General features: G+C 34.5%; 1 long non-coding RNA gene across 1 annotated transcript; it reads left to right on the top strand.

Annotated features, from left to right (window-relative positions):
- The first annotated feature begins 1,665 nt into the window (after nt 1-1,665).
- LOC117329443 lies at nt 1,666-25,438 on the top strand. Its single transcript, XR_004533200.1, has 4 exons — nt 1,666-1,903; nt 4,063-4,237; nt 10,592-10,902; nt 25,305-25,438. It is a non-coding gene; the product is annotated as an uncharacterized LOC117329443 (long non-coding RNA).
- Nucleotides 25,439-26,447: the final 1,009 nt, after the last annotated feature.

Genomic DNA, 26,447 nt, shown 5'->3' with positions numbered 1-26,447 from the left:
AAATAAGGTACGTCACGGTAGATGAAGGGAGACAACTCGTACGGTCATATAGTTGACTAGCACAGGGATCTGAGAATTTGTTATAGTCTGCATGTATTTGGACCTTTCGTAGTGTGTATAGCAGGTTTTGATACCTTTCCGAGGTTGTTTTTGTTTTTGTTTTGGGGGGTGGGGGTGCTAGATTGGGTACAAATGACGCCTCCGGTGTTCATTATAAGGCTGATAATGAACACAGGGGATGGGATAGTACATCTCGCTTGCCAATTGTTTCGATAAACATGCAAACAATTTAGAATCATATCCAGATTATAATTAAATGTAACAGATAATGAGTTCGTATGCAAGTTTTTTCATAGATATAATACTGAGTATTCATATCTGCCGCATGTAATATTTATGTGATCACACACTTCTGTAGAATCAAAGAAGGGGGACTACTCGTACAGACTTATGTCATTTCGAACGACACTGACGTGTAACAGTCACCGCGTACTTTAATAAAAAAAATCTTGTAAACTTTTATCTAATTTCAATCGTCTTCACTACATTTACTCAAATCCTCAAGTCTGATATGTTGATTTCTGTTTTGGAGCTCTATATCATGAAAAGGCTTTTGTGTCAGATTTGGAAATAAAAACCTAAATACGAGAGAAGAGTGACGGGTGACCAGGTGAACCGGTCATAATTCTCTCTAACTTTACGACTCGTTGTATGGACTTATGTTGTATCCCACGTCCTATGACAACCACAGATATACTAAATTGTCTGCAGAGTCATGACTATGTCGGGACGCAAATCATGCGTCATATGCAAACATTCTACAAGTTTTCTCGTTCTTTTTTTATTATCAATATCAAATATGTGACTGCACATCAGACGATTTAATGATTGAATTATGGGGACCTAGCATATAACACATTGACTTCGTGTAACATACATTGTATGTCTGAGAGTAATGATATGGCGCGGGAAGGATGTCATAATCAAATATTTCTGCCTAGGCAAAATTCGATTTCTGCCTAGGCAGAAATAATTTTGCCTAGGCATAAATCGAATATTGCCTAGGCTGAAATATTTTTGCCTAGGCAAAAATATTTAATTATGACATCCTTCCCGCGCCATAGTATGACAACTTTTTGACTCGTGCCCTGACCGGGCCATCATTCGGAAAATCCCGCCCCTGTGTCAGTGACGTAGGGAATATATCATATATACAACATGTAGTTAACTTTCTTTAACTGACAACATAAAAGCAACTTTAATTTGAGCTACATTTTAATATGTATGTCATCGAGAGGAAAACATAATTAAAACATAATAGTTTAACTAAAGCACCTTCACCAATTGAACTTTTGTTTTAATGAGTGTTCTGGTCGACTGGTACATGGGTCATATAAATGCAGTTTGATTTCGTGAATTTTGTTGGTATAGAATCTATTTCTGCTAAATTATGAAATTTTCAGTTTGTGTTTGTTTTTCGTGAAATTGCCCCAAAACCTACCACCCCGTGGAATGTAAACAGAAAAAAAACAGCGATGGTGCCGTGGTCATGGATATCATTTTCAAAATTTGAGGTTCACCATAAAAGACATCACTTTGTGAGTATTTTAATTTTACATCAGTATAAGTTTAGATCAGAGCAGACGGAAGTTTGGCAGCGTCTAAATGACTTAGATCACACGGTGGTCATTTTGGCGGGAAATGTCGACAGTTGTCAGCTAATCGCCTGAGTAAATTTTCGTACGAGGACAGATTTATAGACCATGGAATCCTTTGATGGCCGGAATGATTGCTGAGAAGTCATGGATAGCAGACTGCGGTAAAATATGCATATAATCAGGACAGAGTATACGCACATGCACGCGCGCGGGATGCAAGGTCAAGGCGGATGTCACAGCGATAGGTGAATATTTTAAGAAAGGATTTAATAAAGTAATTATATCCAGGTACCCAGGTATATCTAATAAGGAAAGAGAACGGAATATAAAGTGGGAATGCCAGAGGGAGCCGGGGAGAAGGGAGAGAGGGACGGGGGTTGAAAAAAATGACTTCACTTCAGACGTACAGTAAATAACCGTCCGATTACACAAGTGCCTGTTCAGAGGGAGTTTCAATTCTCAATTATGAATTTAAGTCTGTAAGGATATTTGATATATGTAATTTAGATGTAACTTCAGACAATATTGGTGTATGACGGTTTGTGGTGTCTAGTGCTGACATTTCATTAGGAATGTGGAAGTTGAGCAGAGTGACCACATAAACTAACATTTTTTACTTAATTAAGAGTAAGTAGGGAGGTTGACGCCTGCTCCCCGTGGTATTATCTGACCCAAGTGCAATTAGGGGGACTAATTAGGGAGATTTAGGGTCTGTTTATCTACCCACTGACTGGTCAGTGTGTCCCTGGCATGTCTATATCAACACAGTGTCACCAATGTCCACTATAAAACTGACCAGAAGATGGCTTTTATGGCCAATTGGAGAAAACACAGATACTGGATACCGTATATGGCCCAATTAGCAGTTATTAATACATGTAATGAAAAATCAAAGGGACATTACACTGAAAAAAAATATACTTAATTCCAACACCATGCCTCGGTATTGTATTTCAGAAGTCGTATTTTTCTGATCCGAAGAATTGTGGAAAAATATGTGAACTCACTGTGGTGTGTTTTTGTCTCATTTTACAGAGTTTTTCTGTCGATATATATACCTCATAGTCATCAAAATTCACAAAATCTTCATATGTATATTAAAATTGCAATTGAGGACAACTCCAGCAAACTTCATTCTCTAGTTTTGCTCTTTTGCAGTACAAAAAATCCCATGCAGTTTCACAAAGAAAAACATGGTTGTATGGCCCTGAACAATTAAAGCCTGTTAAAAGTGACCAATGGTCAGGTATATAATGACCCTTCTGGGATGTCTATGTCCACAACTTGTCTCCTCCTTACATACTACCAATAACACATGAGGCTTTAGACTGGCCACCAGACCCTAAGTTGTTGTTTTTTTTAAGAATTGCCAAGCTAAATTCTAATACCAAAGAATCAGACATATCCTAGGGATCAAAATCATAAAGCTCAATTTTATTTATAATTCTAATATTCTAGAGACAGGGGGCCAGTCTAATGAGGCTTCAGCATCTGTCAGCAGCAATGTAGTCTATAATTAGCCAAGGCTACTTATATTGATAACAAATCTTGTAGAAGTTGTATCATGTGACTCTCCAGGACCTCTAGCCCAGTCTTCTGTATGGAGCTCCCTGCTTACAGGTACTAGCAGTGGCAGGGCTTTTTTCTCTTAGTTTGGGATAGGGCCTTTTCCTCTCATGTTGAGAAGAAAATCGGTGAATTGGGAGTTTTTTAGGAGTAAACTGCAAATATTGGGAATTTGGCTTTAAAATGAAATAATTTCAATTGGGAATGGGGCCCATTATCCGCCCCAAAAATCCCTTAGAAAAAGCCGTGAGTGGAGTATATATGTTTTATGACATCAGATAGGAAGAATAAACCATTGAACTCCCTCCACAAGAAAAAGTTTCAAAGAGTTGAAACAAGAAGAAAAACTTTTTCTTCAATTTTTCTTATTTCATTTGTTTAACTGAAGTACAAAATGTATGTGGTTGATAAAGAAATGAATGAAAAATAAATATTTTAATAATATTTTCAGCAAACTTAATGATCAATCATCTCATACAAACTCATGCTATGGGACTGCATTTTGCACAAAATTGACAGCAATTATTGTTAAAATCATACATATTGAATTACTGTGACGTCATGATAAATAATCTATTACTTTCAATAACACTTGAAATGAGCAGTGTACGTGTGCTACAGCTAAATACTTTATGAAAGGCATGAGGTCAAACTTATTGGGAGTGAGTTTTGTTACCTAGACATGTGCCGGACTTGATTCTAATCATTTTGTGCAATATACTTTTATTGTCTGTTTTTAGTCATTTAAATACAGTAATAAATTATATATCTACCAATCATCAAGTCTGAAAAAGGTTCATGACCACAACACGCTTGACAATTGTTCTTTATTTTACAGTTTCAATTTCATTGGATGAGACAATGCTTCTAAACTCTAGACCAAATTAAAATGTCATGAAACGGACGATGCTTGACGTGGGACCTGCCATTTGATTAAAATCACTGGAGCATGGATTTGTTGTGTTCCCTCAACCATCCCAAGCTTTTGCTGTCTATTTTTCTCTCTACATCAGGTAAACCCACATTTCCATATCAACAATCTACAGATGTTATTAATTATGCATTCATAAATTATAATGTGACCCCTGCCATTAGCATATCAAAGTTGGGGTACTAATGGAGTAAAATGGTTTCTATAGAAAATCGATCTACAGTAGGAACACTATCAATGGGGCTGTGCTGCAGGTAAATTTATATTGATTTCTAATGTTCCAGGAATGGGCATCCTTCCATGACCTTTCAGTTACACTCCAGTGATTTGAGGAGGGTTATGTCTTAATTTTCGACATTGATTGCACTTGTTTGACATGTTGAAGTTATAATTAATCTAATTAAATGTATTGATTGTTAATTTATAATCATATTATTATAAAAATTGAAAAGCATCCTTTTCAAAGCAGATATATGTGTGATATCTGTGCCTTGATAGTGTTTTCCTTTTCATTATTTTCAAGAAAAATATCAAAAAATGTGTTTGAAACATTTTTTCTTGGTAAAAAAACTATGTGACTTTTGGGAAACTTGGGGTAAGATCATGAAAGAAGATTGCTGGAGATTTGTATAGGGAAACAGGTCACTGAAGATTTGTACAGGGAAATAGGTCACTTAAAGATTTGTACTGGGAAACAGTTTGGTTTGGTTTGGTTTATTTTGTTTAACGTCCTATTAACAACTAAGGTCATTTAAGGACGGCCTCCCGTGCGTGCGACATGCATGCGTGTGGTGAGTGTGTATGTGTTTTGGGAGGCTGCGGTATGTTCGTGTTTAATGACCTTGTGATAGGCCGGAACTTTTGCCGATTTAAAGTGCTACCTCACTGAAGCATACTGCCGAAGACACCCAGCAGCACACCCCACCTGGTCACATTATACTGACAACGGGCGAACCAGTCGTTCCCTTCCAAATATGCTGAGCGCTAAGCAGGAGTAGCAACTACCATTTTTAAAGACTCTGGTATGTCTCGGCTAGGGGACATAACCCAAAGCCTTCCTCACAGCGGCGAACGCTCAACTAAAGGCCAAAAGTGAGGCATTGTCAAGGGAGACATTAGGAAGAAGAAAATTGTTCAGAAAGAAGAGAAAAGATAAGATCCCAAATTTAGTTGCCTCTTACGATCATGCAATGGGGGCAGCAGGTACAATTCTTACGCCCTACCTGCAGGGCAGGAAAAATCACTGAAGATTTGTACTGGGAAACAGAAAGATCACTGAAGATTTGTACAGTGAAACAGAAAGATCACTGAAGAAAATTGTACAGTGAAATAGAAAGATCACTTAAGATTTGTACAGTGAAACAGAAAGATTCACTGAAGATTTGTACAGGGAAACAGAAAGATCACTGAAGATTTGTACAGTGAAACAGAAAGATCACTGAAGATTTGTACATTGAAACAGAAAGATTCACTGAAGATTTGTACAGGGAAACAGAAAGGAAAGATCTCTGAAGATTTGTACTGTGAAACAGAAAGATCACTTAAGATTTGTACTGTGAAACAGAAAGATCACTTAAGATTTGTACATTGAAACAGAAAGATTCACTGAAGATTTGTACAATGAAATAGAAAGATCACTGAAGATTTGTACAGGGAAACAGAAAGATCACTGAAGATTTGTACAGTGAAACAGAAAGATTCACTGAAGATTTGTACAATGAAACAAAGATCGCTGAAGATTTGTACAGGGAAACAGAAAGATCACTGAAGATTTGTACAGGGAAAGAGAAAGATTCACTGAAGATTTGTACAGTGAAATAGAAAGATCACTTAAGATTTGTACAGTAAAATAGATAGATCACTTAAGATTTGTACAGGGAAACAGAAAGATTCACTGAAGATTTGTACAGTGAAATAGAAAGATCAGTTTAGATTTGTACAGGAAAACAGAAAGATCACTGAAGATTTGTACAGGTAAACAGAAAGATCACTGAAGATTTGTACAGGTAAACAGAAAGATCACTGAAGATTTGTACAGTGAAACAGAAAGATCACTGAACATTTGTACAGTGAAACAGAAAGATCACTTAAGATTTGCACAGGGAAACAGAAAGATCACTGAAGATCTGTACAGGAAAACAGAAAGATCACTGAACATTTGTACAGTGAAATAGAAAGATCACTGAAGATTTGTACAGGAAAACAGAAAGATCACTTAAGATTTGTACTGGGAAACAGAAAGATCACTTAAGATTTGTACAGGAAAACAGAAAGATCACTGAACATTTGTACAGGAAAACAGAAAGATCACTGAACATTTGTACAGTGAAATAGAAAGATCACTTTAGATTTGTACAGGAAAACAGAAAGATCACTGAACATTTGTACAGGGAAACAGAAAAGAAAGATCTCTGAAGATTTGTACAGGGAAACAGAAAGATTCACTGAAGATTTGTACATTGAAACAGAAAGATTCACTGAAGATTTGTACAATGAAATAGAAAGATCACTGAAGATTTGTACAGGGAAACAGAAAGATCACTGAAGATTTGTACAGGTAAACAAAGATCACTGAAGACTTGTACAGGTAAACAAAGATCACTGAAGATTTGTACAGAGAAACAGTAAAAGTGATACATTACAGTTATATTGTGTTGATGATAGCTAGAGCCTGGAATCTTTCTCTGTAATGGTAGACTATATCAAATTTTATAGCTATAGTTCAATGTAATTCTATTAATCTCCTGTAAACACACCTAATAACACAAATTAGGGTTAATTAGCCCCCGTACAGCAAAGTCAACAAGCTTAAGGAGATATAACCTTCCAATCATATGTGTGTAAATACAAACGTATACATTCGTAATTTCACGTTTTGTCAGTGCTCTAACCACTTCAGATTTAAACCAATCAAGTTTCATATAAGAATTAAGTAAGAGAATACCTTGAACAAGTTTGTGCTTCAGGTTGCCAAGGTCGAGGACAAAGTCACTGTTGCTATTTATAGAAAATCTTTGTCGGTGCTCTAGCAGTTCCTTGTTTAATGAATTTTAATCAAAACTTTATTATTATGAGATTACATACTTCAAGCAAGTTGTCCGTAGCCAGGACTTGTCACAGGTTATTTCAGCGGGTATTATTATTATAATACTCGGCATGCAAGGGGATTCATTTCACTTACAAAGCCTTGTTGCAGTTAGAATTTTAGCAAAATGTGACTGAATCAGAATTTACCACAGTTATAACAGACACTGGCCAGGTTACCAAGCTAGCAATTCTTCTGGTGCTAAAACTTAATATTTAAGATAAAGATAATTAAGTCTGTGTTGAAGATCTATGACAAAAATTCTTATTAACTATATTGTTTTATTTTATATCCTTCTCAAAATTCCCAGCAGAATGAAATAAAAAATGTGAATTCCCCAGTAGGGAATAGTAAGGAGAGAATTATACAGTTTGACAATGGGAGCTTTCGTCACTGGCTTCTAGTACCCCGCCCCGTTTAGCTTGTATCTCCATCAGCCATCTTTGTCGTTAACAGCACAAATTTTGACAATTGTCATTTGCATTCTAGCAAATAAATTTGATTCCATTTTATCTTTCTGCGACACATAAAGATCTGTATTCCGGTATCCCTAGCGATAGCCCATACACCTGTGATAGGGGTCCATTAGGCCCGGTATAATGGGCCGTGTTGTAACACACAGAACCTTGTCAAAGACCTTTTTCTTCCCCATTTTATTCACCTGTTGACTCCCAAATGTGTTTGTACTTACAATGTCCTCAAACATATCTTATGGCTGATCTTTTCCACCAGAGACATAACAGGATGACCCGCTGTAACTGTAGCTGAAACCTTGTACACACAACTTCAGATTTTGTGCATGAGAAAACATCATTATGGTCCCATTTTGGTAACAAATCTGGTTGTCAGTCAGGTACAAATTTGATGTCCCCATTTTAAGGCTTGTATCCAATTTCTTTTATAAAAGGAGTAAATTTTTAAATCACTTTCGCGTAATAAAATGTCTGAATAAAAGATGGTACAATATATATATGTAAAAACCTTGTCATTTCAGAATCGCATTAAGTTGTAGTCTGCACGTTTAACCTGACCGTCATTAGGTCATACAAACGTTTGCTTCCTTTGAACTTTACTACACTGGTATGAATGTTTTGTACAATTAAATGATTTCTCACTTTCCATCTTCAGTCACTAGATACTACTGAAAAGGTAGATAAGGGCGGACTCCACGTTTTAACTACAAATTTAAACACGATTTACTAGCTTTGTCACTTCAATGCTATTTTAAATACTATTTTGATGGGTAACTTCAGGAGACAAATTCAGATCCAAACTCTGGTCGGTGAATATTTAGTTTAGCTTTGCATGTGTGCCTACATATAACAAAAGTCATCAAGAGAATGCAAGGTTTTAAATCACACATATATAAAGTTGCCAATTTAAAGCAAGTTCCCAAAATTTGATTCTACTGCATGTATTAATCTTACTTAGTATAAATGTTTGTGACATTTGTAGCTTTTGTACATTTTCTAGATTGTTTTATATGACAATTGTGTTGTTTACCTGAATTATCGCTTAAAATAATTGAACGATTGATGAAGTCCCATTAAAATGTGTGTGTTTTTTTTATTCGAAATATGAGAGTGCCAAACTATTACACAAGTGATAATTTTTACCCCGGTAATTCATTCTTAACCGATAATAAAAAGATTGGTACATCAAATTTGAAGGGATAAAAATTTAAAGACAGTGTACAGTTAGGATTTCTGATCAAAGGATTTCTGATAAAAAATGATCCGTTTTAGTCAGGCAACATATATATTGTAGTTGTGACATTTCTTTATCATCTGCTCAAAAAAAGTTGAATAATATGCTTAAATTGAGCATGACAAAATATCTTAGGAGCTAAAGATGTAAAAAAAATCCTACCAAGAATCATGGTGCAGCTCATGATTGTGAAAGAGAGGTTCTTCTGCTTCTCTCCTAAAGTGTTTAAAACAGTATGCATTTTTTAAATAAAAATCAAATTTCATTTTTTTTTTTTTTTTTTTTTTAATAATAATTGTCATGCGTAAAACTAGTGATAACATTGTTGCTGTGTTAATCATGTAACTATCAGCTACAGAACACTATGACACTGATGGTATCATGGATATATAAATAATGTATCACTTATCGTACATCTTTATAGGAGAGATCTGATATTAAAATGAACTTGTAACATCGCTCTTCTGCACATCTACATCTGTATTGACGGTTGGTCTTTATATCAACAATGTGCTTTCCATCCACCCTTGGTTGGTCAAGCATATCTTGTTATCAATTTCATGAATAATTTACGGAGTAAAGAAAACATAAATTTCAAGGTAAGGGTATTGTAATGTGGTTCCTAATAAATTGAAATGACAAATTGACATAGCCATAAATTTATATTTCATACATGTACTGGTATACCTATAGAAGCTAGGTGACTATAGTACAAAACCTTTGATATTTAAATTTTATTATGACCAGAAGATAATTGATGTTATTGTTTGTTGATATTCAAAAAGAGTGGGAAAATTCTTGATATTGAAAATTATGTCTCCTTTGATAGAATAGAATACATGTATACCTATATAAATATTAATGGTTGATTTTTTATTTCATATTCAAAATTTTAAGATTCAGTCTCCTTTTGACAAAAACAAATTTTATTGTCTGAGCTGCTTTCTGATGTACTTATTGGATTTTAATAACTATAAGTAATAAAGAATTTTTATTTTAACATAACTTTTGTCTGTTTTTATTGCAAAAATCAAGAGCGAAACTGCTTCCATGATAGTGAGGATCTGCATGATAAAGAAATTATTAAGATCACAACTTGGATAAGATCTTTTAATATAACTTTGTTGGTGGAATTTGCTGATGGTTCTTAGGCACTGAACAAAATATGTTTTAATAATAGCTGAAATTAGTCATGTATACATAAGTCTGTCAAGGCTTTTCAGAAAAGCTGGCTAACAACATACTATCCTGTACAAAACTGATTTTAAATATTCACTGATAAGTTTTCCTCACTAAATCATGCAATTCTTCACATTCTTTGTTCTTTTCATAAAATTTTATTTTATGATAGAAATTTGTTTGGATTGTCATTTGATATTGATGATGATTTCCTATTTTTCTGTTGCTGATAGACAGATATATATATATGGATTTATCCTTCAGCTGAATTATTTTGTCGTGCGATTTTGTTCTTTGTTCTTAAAATATCACAATTTTATTTATGACAATAAGTTGTGCTGTCTTAGATAGCAGCTGATGGAAAAAACACACACTCTTAATGTAATGAATCCTTGTCAGGCCACAAGACTGACGTTTTTTCTTTAAAGGAAGATATTAAAAGATCAACATCATTATGCTTTCCAGCAATGACGACACTTTCCTCAAGACATGGTTGAGCAATTTCACCAGCATCGATCTTAGTTTGGCTCCATGTATCCAGTGTAGCATGACGAGGGAGAGTTGGTTGATTTACATATCAGCAGCAGGCACGCAGCAAGGGGAGCTTACACATTGTGATAAAACCGTTTATACAGAAAAGTACAGCGGTTCTCCAGGTCGGTGGATGCACAATTGGTTAATTAAAGGACTTTTAATTGACCCCCTGATGTTTCGGACACCGTACCTGTGACTGCCTGTGATGTTTTGACTGCATGCCTATGAAGATCTCTCCACAGGTAAATCAAGTGTTTGTTTATAGAAAAATAGTTCATTCATTCATCATGTATATTGTGTGTTGATTGTCCTATAGTGTATTTAGTAAAAGTTCAGGATAGGGTCACAAACACCTGTTAAGATTAAATATTTGATTTAGTCCTCCTCAGAAAATAAATGACAAAGACATTACCTGAGTAACCTTGAATTTTGTTGTAAAACTTGACATGGTGGATGACAGTTTTTTTATTTTCATTTTCCAATGTTGACGGATCATCCCCTCTACATGTAGATCACACACATTTTCTTGTTTTTTTCCCTATATAACATAAAAAGCAACTTTTCCATTCAAATTTGAAATAAAAGACTGGGTAGCTAGGTAATTTAATTGATGTTGTGATCAAATTAATATTTTTGTCAGTAATCATGGCTCGTTAGAAAACTTTACTGTTTTAGAAGTTAGTGTTCCCAGTGACCCATTATTCCACATATAGTGACATACTTGTCAGCATGGTATGGTTGAGGAGGGCATTATCAAAAGTTTTCTCCATTCCAATATTGCTTATCAAAAATTTTCTTAAAAGTAATGTCATCCCGATACTTTGGTTCATCCCTTGAATGTGTCAGTTTTATAGATTATTTATATAATTATTCATTTTAGACCATATGGAAAATTTAAGACTTAATTTGGCAAAACAATTTTTAAGTCATATTCTAAATAACAGATTAGTTCTATTAGGAAAGGCATTTAACATTTGATGTAATGTACCCATGATAACTGTATCTACATATCTGGGTGAACACGATACTGTGATATATGTACATGGACAGGGATTATCGTAAATTTGCGCATATAGTACATACTTCTCAAAAATTGTAAGTGAAAAAATCCCCTGCTCACTAGACGCAGGAATGAGCTTTGGAGGTCAGATGCATGGATGTCATAGATGTGATTTGAAATTTGTAATTGTCCTTTCCTTGATAGCAGGATTATGATTTAATACTTGAAAATATCATGCATTTAGTAAGTAAATATTGAACAAATAATCAAGGAATAAAAAGCTATTTTGATGTTTAATTCCTTGAAATTATATTATCTACCCGCAATAACAAGGTATTACATGTATCTTTATAAATGGACATCAGAAATATGATTGTTTAATTTCACATTGATAAATTGAATCAATAGAAATGATTTCATGTAATTGGCCAAACTTTGTAATTTCCAACTCTGATGACTCGAAGGCCCTATAGCTGCTAATGATCAATTTTAGTTTCAGTCTGGTGTAAAATTCTAAATTAAATATGGTCAGTTAACTGTCGTAAACTTGATATCTCAAGTTTTTTTTAGGACCCCTGGCCATGGACTAACTAAGAGGTAATGAGGTTTGACTGTATTTATAGTATAACATATTTATTTCAACTTTCTTAAGATTGTTAGGTAAGTGGTTTGGGTTATTTTCTACCACAATACCCTGTGTTATTCAACTCTCAGACCATCAGTTAATCATTACAGCTGTTGATTAACAATCTGTTTATACCACACGTGGTATAAACTCTGTACGCATTTTCAATTTTTGATTGGCTAATACGGTGAACTTTGACCCAAGCTGCAATTGTTATTGACGTCATCAATAATCTAATGACGTCGCATCACCGGGTCCCGGACGTCACCGGTACACTTTATTTGCATACGCGAAATTATACTTGGTCACGTTTCCCTTTCATTCAAGCCGATATTATTGTGGTAGAAACAGGTCTTACAACTCAAAATTGTTGGATATGGAATTTATTTCACACTCGTAAGTTATTTTTTAAAAGTTGCAAAAAACACTCGCTAAAGCTCGTGTCTTTTGTAACTTTTAAAAAATAACTTACTCGTGTGAAATAAATTCCATATCCAACTATCACTCGTTGTGTAACCTCTATATAACTGCTGATGACACAGTAGATCCCATCTATTGATATTATATTTCCCAGAGAAAAATATTTAAAAAAAAAAAAAAAAAAAAACCTAAATGAGATCATTTTGGTTATGAAGACCAGAACAGTTTTAGAGTAATATGCATTGCATATTTGTAATATTATAGGGATATGATAATAACTGACTGCAAGATATTTCAGATTATTTTCGGTCATAGACCAGAAGTTTGCAGAGAATTTTTAAAAGAGGAAAATAATTGGGGATAAGTTCCTGAGAAGCATCTGGAAATGGTCCACTTTTTGATATTAATACTGCAAGATAAATATCAAAGTGAGATCTATATAGCATCACTTTGTTACGACAAAGGAAGTTATAATGAATATTAAGATGCCTCTAAATTTGCCTGCCTTTCAACTATTTTAAACTTTCACCTTAATTCTGTTTGTACTTCATGGAGACATGGGGCACATGTTAAGTTACTGATGCATAGAATAGTTGGAGGAAACATCCGTTACAATTAAAGTTTTTTCTCTTTGATGTACCATTTTGGAATATTGGTAAAGTCGTGTGCCGATCACCTGTTGATTACAAAGGTGTGAATTCTATAAATACACAATTGATTGTTCGCTCACTTTCATTATATCTCCCTTTAATAAACTTCCCATAGGCACTATTAATTATTAAATTTTACCTAATTTTGTAAAACCTTTAGTATCAGTTTTAGAAATTTTAAACATTTTATCATGGTTTATACTGAGAGTCAGTTAAGATTAAATGTAATCGGACGCTTTCAACTACTGAAAAACACCTGCTGTTGAAATCCAGTCATTTGCAAACCTCTTAATTTCTGAGTTCCAGCGTTCAGCTTTGCTGCACAATCATAAAACGATGATGGAAAGTAAAACATTCATTATATGTTACAGAGATACAAAACCTCCATAATGATATGTTAGAGATATCAAATAAATTTGATTGTATTTAAAATGGTTTAAAACTGTCAAGGACATTTTCCGTTTTCCTGAATTGACATCTTCACTCTATTGTATGTTCAGATGGTTTAGGGTAGCAGTTATCTCCAAATTTTAAATTATACCCACATTCTAGTTCTGTTACATTTCAGTTGTTCAGTAATTCTATAAATACCGTATCAACTTGATTTGAAATGAAAAGTCATCATACATTTAGGAATTGATCTGTGTAGTACTAATAGCATTAAATTATAAAAATATTTTGGGGCCAATTTAAAAGCAAATTGATCAGATAATAACAGTAACATATAAGTGAAAATGTTTCGTTTAATAAATATTTATTACTAAATAAAACTATAAATCTGATAGTAACTTCAATAATATGAGACTGTGTAGAATTTTATAAAAAAGAATGTAAAGAATTCTAGCTAAATGCAAAAAGATGTTCAGCAGGTGCAAATGAAATAAAAGCATTTGATTGGAGGATTATTGTCTTGGTACAAATAAACCAATGTGTAGACCAGTTGTGCTTGGTGGTGTTACATCCTGGAGATATTTGATTCTGTTCACATTTAATTGTTGGCAGGATTTCTCACAATAACAACTTTCTTCATTCCGTTGTCCCTGCTCAAAAACTGGACAGAAAATAAACAACATGCATGTGACTTCAATTAAGTGCAACAGCTTGAAACATTTGATAATGTCTTACATACTTTTATTTCATTTAATTCAAATAATGTTTGCGTGTGGATTCACTTAACCATAAAACAAGGAAAGGAAGTCTATTTTTTTTACCCCACACCTTTTGCTTATTCTAAAAACAAGATCTTATGTATGTGGTATACATATATCCAGGGTTTTTGGTGCAGTGCTACAGTCGAGAGTAATTAGAATTTAAACTGATGGGTCCCATATGCCTGCTATGTCCTGGTACTATTAGTCTAATCTAGAGACTCCAGGCAGATAGGAAGTTACACTAGTATAGTGACAGAATCTGCCTGAATTAATATTGAGTAAAATTTATTGCTTTAACAAACTTGATTAAGTAATAAAAGTTTTCAGTTGTTTTGTATATCAATTGATTCAATAAGTTTTGTACTAATTAGCTTTATTGAGTAAAGATTCCAATAGTATATTGTTCTACAATTAAACTACATGTATGGTCATCACATTTAACTGAGTAAATGGTTTTACAGAATGTTCATCAAACTTCACTTAGCCAAGGCTTAATTCAAAGAATGTTTATCAAACTTAAATGAGTAAAATGTCTGAAGTATTTATTGAGTAAACATATGGCTTCAAAGATCATGGCTAAGCAATAGTATGGAAAACAGCTTAATTAAGGCTTGGTACATATTGAATTATTGAACTTTATTTAATACCTTGAGAATACATAATGTCATTTACAATTAAGATCCCTTGTATATATATGTGTCATAATTATTATTATTTCATTGAGTTTCATCATGCTATATAGTAGGTAACAGCTTACCGTCTATAGACAGTATACAATATGTTGGAATATGCTGTCTTACATTAAAATTTTCTAAATTAGACGTAGGATGTGACGATGATATACACTTTGATGCCATGCAGCTGTAAAATTCATTTCCCTTGGTAGAAATATTTTTAGAGGAAACTGACTCTCCTAAAAGAATTAGTTTTTCTTTGCCATCCCTGAAAACTCATTACAGGATGAGCTTATTTACATTTCACTGCCTGAATAAGAACCACAAAATCCGCAGTGACTCTTTACAGCTATTTGATAGAGCTATTTGAAATGGAGAAAAAACAGATTTCTCAGGAAAAACAGCAACAGTTTATGTATGGCTGGTTGACTGCGATAATGGATTAGGTAATTCCGGGCAGGTTCTTTTATGTCCAGGACGAATAGTAATCAGAAGGGTTGGACTCTGTTAAGTTTGTAAACAGAACCGTTACACAACAGTTACTGCATGCTTTCTCCAGTTTGTAGAAAAAACAATCACCCTCCTTAACTGGATAGGGAAAATGTAACCGGACCAAACTGAGTTTAAACCCAGCAACTCCAGGCTCTTTTTCTGCTTCCAGTCTGCAGAAAAACTCACTAAAACAAGCACCCTTGGTAACTGTGGAGGGAAAACACAACTCCAGGGCCTGAGACTTTGGTTCAAACCCAGGCCCTCCATACTCTGTCCCAATCATCGAACTAGACTTTGATTCAAATCATCGACCAGACTTTGGTTCAAACCCAGGCCCTGTCCCAATCATCAACTAGACTTTGGTTCAAACTCATGCTCTGTCCCAATCATCGACCAGACTTGAGTTCAGACCCAGGCCCTCCATATTCTTTTCCAAACTTTGACCAGCCTTTGTTCAAACCAGGCCCACCATACTCTGTCCCAATCATCGACCAGACTGGAGTTCAGACCCAGGCCCTCCATATTCTTTTCCAAACTTTGACCAGCCTTTGTTCAAACCCAGGCCCACCATACTCTGTCTCCAGCTTCGACCACACTGATGTTTAAACGATGGGCCCTCCATATTCTGTCCCCAGCATTGACCAGGCCTCTCATACCCTTTCTCCAGAAAACGTTCCTTGATTACAGGAGAGAGAAAATGCAACTCCATCCATCTACTTAATTAATAACATATTAGGTGTTTGTCTGGCTAAGCTCCCTATGCAATGATTATTAAATATAGTATTGAAATAGTGCATGTACTTATGATATAATTTTAAACAAAAATCACTATAATTTAATCAAAGGCAATGTAATGTATATAATTTCTGTTTTCTACTGAGGAGTAGTGTGTACTTAATATTTTCAGTCAGAATCGTAGGTCTTAGAGTTTTTCTCAAACTTCTTCAAATTATTGAAATTTGATGTTTGTGCATATGTTTGTAAGGGGAGAGGAGTTAAATCTGTGATACTTAATTTACACTTATTTCAGACTGTGGTTTCAATCTTCAACAATTTTTCCTTTCATTTTTTCATTCGATTTTTTTTTTGAAGATCTTTCCAATTACAAATGTTAGGTATAACTGACCAGCTTTGAACTTTTGACCTTTGAGTCTGAATGATCAAGAAAAAATGGCCATATGTGCCTGGCTTTCTGTCCATCTAGCTCTCTTGACTTGTATTTTAGACAAATGTTTTTATCTCGTGTCAAGGAATGGTTGAGTTAAATGATGCCAAATGGTCATTTAAAATAAATCTCTCATAACAAAGACAATCAACATTAAATGATTGGTATTTTTATCTTAATGTAAATCTAAAGCTTCCTGGAGTAGAATCCCTTTGATACTGTGCAAATCACTTACTGAGAAAATTGTTTCTATCATTAAAAATAGGTGTCAACTTAAGTATTGAGTGGACTTTTAAATGATAATGCATTAATTGAGACTTACAATTGACAAGAAAGATACATTGATACATTGGTGGGGGGGGGGGGGGGAGGGTATACTGCTGTCCTCATAATGGCGTTCACATACATAAGGACAGTGTTAACATCATTCATATCCAGATTAAATACCATCAAACACTCATTAGAAATTTTCTTATGATGTAACATACAATTTTCTTATGACGTTATGTTATATTTATATTTAATTTCCGACTGGTGCATTCAGAAACTTTTAAATTCCTGATTACCTGGGGTAATTTCTTCCTCATGTGATCATAATATGATTTACCAGGTAATTAAAAATAAATCCACTTTTTTTCTTTAAAAGTTGTTTTCCTTTCATTATACAAGGTTTCCCTTGTTCTGTCCCACATACCGGGGCTGATATTCCGACAGAAAGTATAACCAACTCATCACTTCTCATCTTCTCAACACTTGTATTTCCAAATGAATATGAATAACAATCAGTATCGAGCGTACGAGTGTGGGCGAGTGCGATGCGGTAAAAGGCTACAACAAACAAAACAAAACATATTAACTATTTCTCTATAAATGGACAGATATGTGAACTAAAATGATTCGAGATATGGATTAAATTTCAGTATGTCAACAATAAAACTTACATTGTGGTAGGCCGCAGATTGCAGCAGTTTACACAACATAACCATGCTGCATGCCAAACGTATATGTTTTCGAACAGTAAAGAGTTCTGTAGCAAGGGCAGTAACTCTGCCCGACAAATAAAAATATTAAAGATGCATCGACATCACATCCCTTATACAATATATTTGTATGAAGACCATTGTTGGTCATGTAGGCCACATATCTTCCTATAATCACCATATGATCTGTGTCCAATAGAAACCAATTAAGACAATATTATTAACAGCTTAAGCAGAAACTAAGACAAAATTATTAACAGCTTAATTAAGACACTTTTAAGCTATTAAAAGAAATTATTAACATATATGGCACTGATTAAATAAAAGACATAAAAAATTGGAAATTAAAAAAGGTTTGAATTTGAAGTTAAAAGAAATGCATTGAAATCTGTCATATTTTCATTTGCTGGATTAGGGAAAAAATACTATTTATAATAAGTACCAGTGTAGACTAGCTACCAGTCCTCAAGTTTTGTAAAGAATCGTTCAGCGTAATTCTTACACTAGCTTATCTCCCCCTAGTTTGAATCTTGGGGTGTACAGTGGACCCTCGATAATCCGAACACCTTCGTTCCCAGTCCAAACCGTCCGGATTACGAGTTTTCCGGACTGCCGAATTTCGTCTACCAGGTCAAAAAAAATGTCGTGTAAGAGTTATCTCCCTTGATTATATACAATCCGGGACGTTTCATAAACACGTCTAATTGTCAGACTTTTTAACAATAAATATACTTATGTTTCTGATATGATTCTTGTTTTGTTTTGTAGAAAGTTTCTTGTTTTGTTTTGTAGAAAGTAAAAAATAAACTATGTTTTTAAAAGAACATGTAAAGTGAAAGTTGTTTTATTTATAGCGGGCATATGTGACCTAAAAACAACACACATGTGTCACGTCCCGGAGGTTCACAAACAAGTAGAAATTACAAACGTTAAATACCTTAAATAAAAGACCCGGATTTTACAACTTACCACCAGTCCATGTTTTTTTATGATTTTTCGTACCAGAAACCTCAAGCTATCTATTTAAAAGTACGCGACACCAGCGAGAACTACCCAAGATGTCCGATAATTATTAAACCCGTATTAACTTAACAATGTGACGCTTAATTAAGTATCAGACGACTATCGACTAATTTGTGTGTAATCAACCCAGTTCTCAATGTGATCACTGCTTAATACGTAAATGTGTATGTAATTAATAACATGCATCTTTCAATGAGTCGTCGTTTCACGTAACGGTGTTACAAGCCGATATCCGTGTTTACCCAATACAAGTGTTAATGATGTTAATTACCGATCATAAATTTATTACATGTATTTGAGATTGATTAATTATCGTATCACGTACTGTATGTTTGTGCGTAAATTCTTGCAAACTACGAAATGGCAATATGTGTTCCTATAAAAGTTGCCCTCTGTAAAATAACTATAATAGATATTGTACGTCAAGTTGATAAAGGCAAGACCAGGCTATACTATAAAATCCTTTAATACTGTAACGTTTGAAAAGGTCGTAGAGAAAAAGTAATGTACCGTTATAAAAACAAAAGCTACACATTGTAACACAGGTAAACACCCGGGGCTATGACCTGGTAGCGGCCGCTATGACTACGCACAGTGTCAAGCGATAGTGTGTACAGCTGTCGACACGGGGGACTTGCCCCGACATTTTTTTTCTCCTCGTGGTGAAAAAATCGTCCGGATTATTGCGGGAAATTTACTAATGAAAAGTACGTTCCGTTCCCAAAATGGGCTTCCGGAATCGGAATCCGAATTTCCGGACTTGTGAGTACAAATAACGTTACGGAAATCCGTTCCCGTGCATTTCCGTCCGGACTGTGAGTTTTCCGGACTATCAGTGTCCGGATTATCGCGGGTCCACTGTATAGCAGTCTGGAAATCTGTTAAAAGTTGTAGTTTATTTGAAATATTTATAGAGAATGAGTGATATGATCAAAACTATACATGACTGAGGTATGATGGGACATATCATTGAGAATGCATGGGTATATATCGTCACTGAGGTACTGGATGTAATTATTGAGAAAAAGTGTCGCCATCAGCGTTGACGCGACACACCACCATTTACAGAATTACCTGGCTGGCTAATTGATGTGATCGAGGAAGTCAGATCTATTGATCACTGATGCTCATCAAAGTTAGTGTTTTACAATCAATCAGAAGCACATTACCTGGTGCTTATTTCAGCTCACCTTGCCAGCTCAGGGTCAGTACGAGGATTCCTCGGTGTCACATTCATCATCATTCAATTTCTGCTGTCATTTTCCTTTTGAATCCTTTCTCCTCCAATACAGTATGGAAATTATAGAATTGATGTTCTGATGTCTCATGTTTGTACTAACGATAGAGACGAAGTGTTCAGATTTGATATAGAAGTCATTATCGTATTTTCTACTCTTATTAAAAACATTGGTCCTATATGTGCCATATTGTACTACTTAGATATCTAACTTTCCTGTTTATTTCAAAGTCTAGTATAAGTGTACTTGAGGTGGAACAAGGTATACTGGGATTTTCTTTTTGTCTTCAATCGATGTCGGTTCTGGATGGAATCCATCTTGAGCATTTTATTTCAACTTATCTTTAATTTTGTTCTAGATTTTTTCCTACGTAGACGAAGAAGGCAGTAGAACATATAAAGTTTTTGTTTTTATTTTTGTTTTTGTTTTTGTTTCTACAAAAGGGTACAGACATTTATCCTGATAATGTATGGAGAAATGATATATTTGTCTGGGGAAAAAAATCTCGTTTTAAATGAAGGAATATACTGCGGTTGTAACTTGAAAAAAAATGTCCAGTAGTCAAAATTAATGCTGAGAAATGTCCACACGTCTAAAGCAATTTTTCCACCACCTTCTCAACAATTAGACTAGCTGTTTTGATGATGTCTGGGTAGGGGGAGAGCTGACGCTCACAAAAGTTACGGTGGCTGATGATGTGGGAGTGCCTGTACTTCTCCAGTGTATGCTGGCTACTAGACCTACAATTAGTGGCGCGTTGACAGGGCTGTTAAATATACAATATCAGGTGCTTCATCACCTTGTGCCCGAACTCATTCATCGTGAAATTGGCATCAAGTGGGGAGACAAAAAAACTAGAAAATGTAAAAACTTCAAAACACGGTGAAGAACGTGCTATGTAAACTGTGATTGTAAAAACGACTGGTGTGTTGTTTATGGGTTCTTCAGGTTTTAAGTGGATTTTAAGAGAGTAAAGAAAATTGCAGCTTGTGTGTATGAATGTTGTATAATCTTGTTTCTTCAGCATTCTTTAGTTAATTGTATGAAATTCTTTGTGAATGTCTAGTTTTTTGGAGTTTTTTTTTTCATGTAACATGTACTTGTTTAAGTTTGTTTCTGAGATAGATATATAAAAAATTATTTCTGAAAAAAATTTCAAGGTAATAATAAAAACAATTTCTGAAAAAAATCAAAGTCGATATTGGTCATTTCCACGTAACATTTCCTATGGAAGCTAGGCTAAACGTGAATATTTCCTACAGAGGATAAGTTACACATTATAAGTATGTGAATATTCTCTGGTAATAAGTGATTTACTACCCAAAATATAGCGGTTACAGCTAGGTTCTTATATTAAACTACCAAAGTTGAGTTGGGTTGAATGTAATCTCAAAGAAATGTTCAGAATTCATGACCATGTGATAATGATTTGATTTTGTATTTCAGTCAGTTAATTAGCAAAAGTTTGATACAGTGGGATCAAAGTATGAATTGTTACCTTCATATTTCTCAATTCAAAACTTCAAACTTTTAATTTAATAGATCTAAAAAAATCATACATGCAAAATATGTATTATGGGAGGAGCTATCTTCATGAATATGTATTATGGGAGGAGCTATCTTCATGAATATGTATTAAGGGAGGAATTATGTTCATGAATATTTAAGTAACAATAAAATGTTCATTACATTGTTCTACTAAAACAGTATTTTTGTTTGATATTACAATTATTGAAATCCCAGGAGAATTATTGAAGCCATTAGGCTTGGCTAAATTGCTGAGCCATTTACAAGACAATGTTAATAGGGCCATTGGAATCAATATAACAGGGATATGGGTAGGACAGGTGAAGGGAAACACTATCAGGTATCTATATGTCTATAGTATACCTAATGACGTACTATCGTCTTAATACCATGACCATTCACATCAGTACTATAACTACATGTATATATGCCAATTCACATGAATAAATATGTTATAATTCAGCATTAACAATGTTTGAATAAATATTCAAGTGATTTTGATAACATTAAATTTTCACTTTGTCCTCAGACAAAAAATAACTTTTCATTTCAGTAGTTATGTTATACTATAACATTTACAGTATAGAGAATTTGATTTCACCTTCTTATTGGTTGAAAATAGTGGAAGTTAAATTGTGGCAAAATTTACCAGGTATACATATTATAAATAATCATAATACCTTCAGATAATACCCGTCCAGTGAAAAATCTACATGCAATTGTCCTGTACTGACATAGATTGGTTTGGTTTATTTTGTGAAACGTCCTTATAACAGCCAGGATAATTTAAGGACATTCCAGGTTTTGGAGGTGGACTCCCAAGTGGAAAGCCGGAGTGCCTAGAGAAAAACCATGACCTACGGTCAGTACCAGGCAACTGCCCGGCGTGGGTTTCAGACTCGCAACCAGAGGTGGAGGGCTATACTAGTGACAAAGTGTCCAGGCACTGTATAGGCCACTGAGGCCCCTCTGACATAGAATTGGTGGAAATAGTAAACATTGTGGGACTCATTGATTTAATCAATAGTTGAAAAGGACTCATTAAAATAAATTGTAGATTGATCACTGCCCATATTCTACAGGTTTGTGTTGTCACCTTTGTGTGTATTTATGTGATCTTGAGGATCAATCAAATCAGCGAGTGGTTCCTTACCACAAGTCTACCACAAGATGGAGTACCAATGGAATCACTGGTGTAGTACTCGAAGAAAATGGTCTGCTGATAAACAAACAGCTAGCGGTAATGTAAACATGTCCTCCATCCTGTTTTACTGATGAAATATACCTGGATTATATAAACCAATTAATGGCATGTGTTAACATAATCTATGTCTGGGGAAACACTTACACCCAAACAAAACAAGTACTGCAGTGCAAGCAGAATGTAGTGTAAACACGAAGAAAGTTTTAGAAAAGCAGGAAATGGAAAAAAAAACCTTAGATGTAAAAAAATTGAAATAAAGAAAATCAAGAAAGTTAAACAAATTTGCTTTCAGCTTCATTGATATCAATACAAACCGCATCTGGTAGTCACATTCTGCCCACTGAGCCATGTGGAAACATCACTGTTCTCATAAGCTTGAAAAATTAATGACCATAACATGTGGATCTTATAATGATCCTTTTCCTAAATCCATTTCACAAATAGGTGCTATTCAAATCAGCATTTTTTGTCACATTTCAATCAGTAGGGAAGGAAAAGGCCTAAAGTGCCTGCTTTCTGAATAAATAATAGAACAACCACTTCCAAGGACAGGCGATAAAAAACTATTTATGGAGATATTGATAGATGATGGTTGTTATATCCGGAGATAATGATAGATGATGGTTGTTATATCCGAAGATATTGATAGATGATGGTTCTTATATCCATAGATATTGACAGATGATGGTTCTTATATCCCGAGATATTGACAGATGATGGTTCTTATATCCGGAGATAATGATAGATGATGGTTCTTATATCCCGAGATATTGACAGATGATGGTTCTTATATCCCGAGATATTGACAGATGATGGTTCTTATATCCCGAGATATTGACAGATGATGGTTCTTATATCCCGAGATATTGATAGATGATGGTTCTTATATCCCGGAATATTGATAGATGATGGTTCTTATATATCCCGAGATATTGACAGATGATGGTTCTTATATCCCGAGATATTGATAGATGATGGTTGTTATATCCGGAGATAATGACAGATGATGGTTCTTATATCCATAGATATTGACAGATGATGGTTCTTATATCCCGAGATATTGACAGATGATGGTTCTTATATCCCGAGATATTGATAGATGATGGTTCTTATATATCCCGAGATATTGATAGATGATGGTTCTTATATCCCAAGATATTGATAGATGATGGTTGTTATATCCAGAGATATTGACAGATGATGGTTCTTATATCCATTTTCTGACCTTTCCTATCACCAATTTTCTAACAGAATTATCTTCCCTTGATTTATGAATAACGTTTTTTTTTGCCTTTGAATAACTCTACCAAATATTTTCCGAAAGTCTTCAAACATAGGAACAGTTTTCAATGTACCAAGGGCTCATCGTTAACTTCGTGATAGGGTTTGGTATTGGCATAATGTAAGAAGAGAATCCTGAAAAGGTGTAATATGTCAGAAAACAGGGGATAAAAAAATTCCACAAATTTACTTGTTTTTACTATTGATACATATATGTTTAATGATTTTCTTAAAAGAGCTTCTTGAAGGCACAGAAATGACCAACTTATGCGTCATCCAACCTGGTTTGGGAATCACTCCTCAAAAATATTTAGTGGATAATCCAAGGTGGTTGTTAAAGCATCGAGTTAAAAAAATAAATGGAAATTTGACAAACGTTAAGATGTACATAAATGTTCATAGATGTGTTATTTCCAGTACATACTAAAGAGGAAGTGAACTAAATGCTTATCTACCAGATCTGTTGGTAGCTGTCTGATCCTCCTGTAACAGACTATGTCCTTTACCTGAGATTGCCCTATTGTTCTGTATTATGTTATTATTGAATCTTATCTGCTACACCTCAGCATGCATTGTGTGCATGGGTAGAACAAATATACAATGTTCTATGTCTGACATTGTCAAAACATTTTTTTTCTTATTTTTGATTGTCATGAAGACGTGTTGCAATAAGAATACAATAAAACACTGGAACAGGCCCTCAATAGTCATTCTTTTATATGCCCTTTATTAGTAATGTTGTCTACAGATTCAGAGATGCGTGTCTACCCAAAATGTAGCTCCATCGACCTGGCAATGCATAATTCAGGACCTTACTGTTGAGAAAGACTAGGGCTGATCTAGAAGTCATCGACATGCTCCGGCGCTCCAGCATGGGATGTGCGGTTTTGTCTCCGAGTCTCCTTGTTTACACAGCGGTTATCTTGTCATGGCCCTTGAACTTGGAGATGTGTTGTAGTATTATAATTACCTGTGATGAGTACCTACCCAGGTAGATACTCGGGAGATATACCAGTGTATATAACTGTACATGTAGATTGATGATGATAGGATTGAAGTGGGTGACAAGTCTAACAATGTCGGCTCTTCTGATATATCGTGGTATCCTGTTGTAAAATAAATATGACGGGGAAAAAATAACGCAATGAAGATGACGTAACGGGTAATGCTGTCTGGCTGGTGTTTTTGACAATATATAACGGTCCTTATTTCAGGTTGCACATCATACACAGGGCACACCTTGCTGTGCTTTCTATGCAGAAGATTACACTACCAGATATATCAACTCTTAATTCACTTTGTCAAAAATTAGGAACTGAAGTTATATGAAAGGATTATGGCGTAACCTCCTAGACTGGTAAGTCCTGTTACATCTATCACCTTTCTTAAGACATTTTCTGTCTGGTCTACCAGCCATTGTAGTATACAAAACAACCCTTGGTAGTCAACTTAACCTCATTCAGGTGATGCATGTTTGTTCTTTAATTTGATTGAAAATTCTGTTTGATTTCAGTTAAGTGTTGATCTACTGTTTATATGAAGTGTTTGTATGGGTGATTTATAATTAAATTTCAACAGGCGAGGGTTTCTATAGTTCCTAAATTACATGAAAAAAAGAAATGAAGATTTCCAGTTGAAATTGTATTTTTAGTACCATTATTGAAAAATATTTCTGTAGAGAATTTTCATTTGAAGAAATTTTCTAAATTTTGAAACAAGCAAAATGTTGTTCATTAAAAGCCTAGGTCTCTTTTCTATATACAGATTTATTGGCCTTTGTTCATGTTGGATACTTTGTCCAGAGTATACTTTTAAATGTCTCCAACAATTGCTAAATTTTGTATGCACTTCCTGTGAAGTCTGAGGATGGAAGGGTGTCCTCTACTGAGATTGGACCATGTTCCACATATGAATGACATATAGAGTTACGACCCTTTGTTCCAATTTTGATACCCCATTTTGACCAGAGATTGGTAAGTGACCGTACTACAAGTGAACAGAATATTGAGTTGTTTATTGTCCTTTTACAATTCTACATAGATTTTCTGCTAATAAAAAATCTATTGTCTGATGAAATAATCTTAATTCATCATGATGACTTTCTTTTTATTGAGAATTAATATATAAATTACATAAGGCAAGAAACAATATTCATTTGCCAAAATAGCCTTTAGCTACTTATCAAATTGAAAAGTCTTGGTTTTAACTTAACATTTTAGCTAGACATCAGACTAATGCTGATAATTAATAATTATTGGAGTAAGTCTCTGTGATGGAATGGATTGGAGAGTTAATAACAGAATATGTATTTCAATGATATCATTCATCACAGCATTACATTTACTGAGATGGCCAAA

This window comes from Pecten maximus, chromosome 6, assembly GCF_902652985.1.
Source record: "Pecten maximus chromosome 6, xPecMax1.1, whole genome shotgun sequence".
Lineage (NCBI taxonomy): Eukaryota > Metazoa > Mollusca > Bivalvia > Pectinida > Pectinidae > Pecten > Pecten maximus.
The sequence above is the reverse complement of the archived record's forward strand: the minus strand, read 5'-3'. Positions and strand labels throughout refer to the sequence as shown.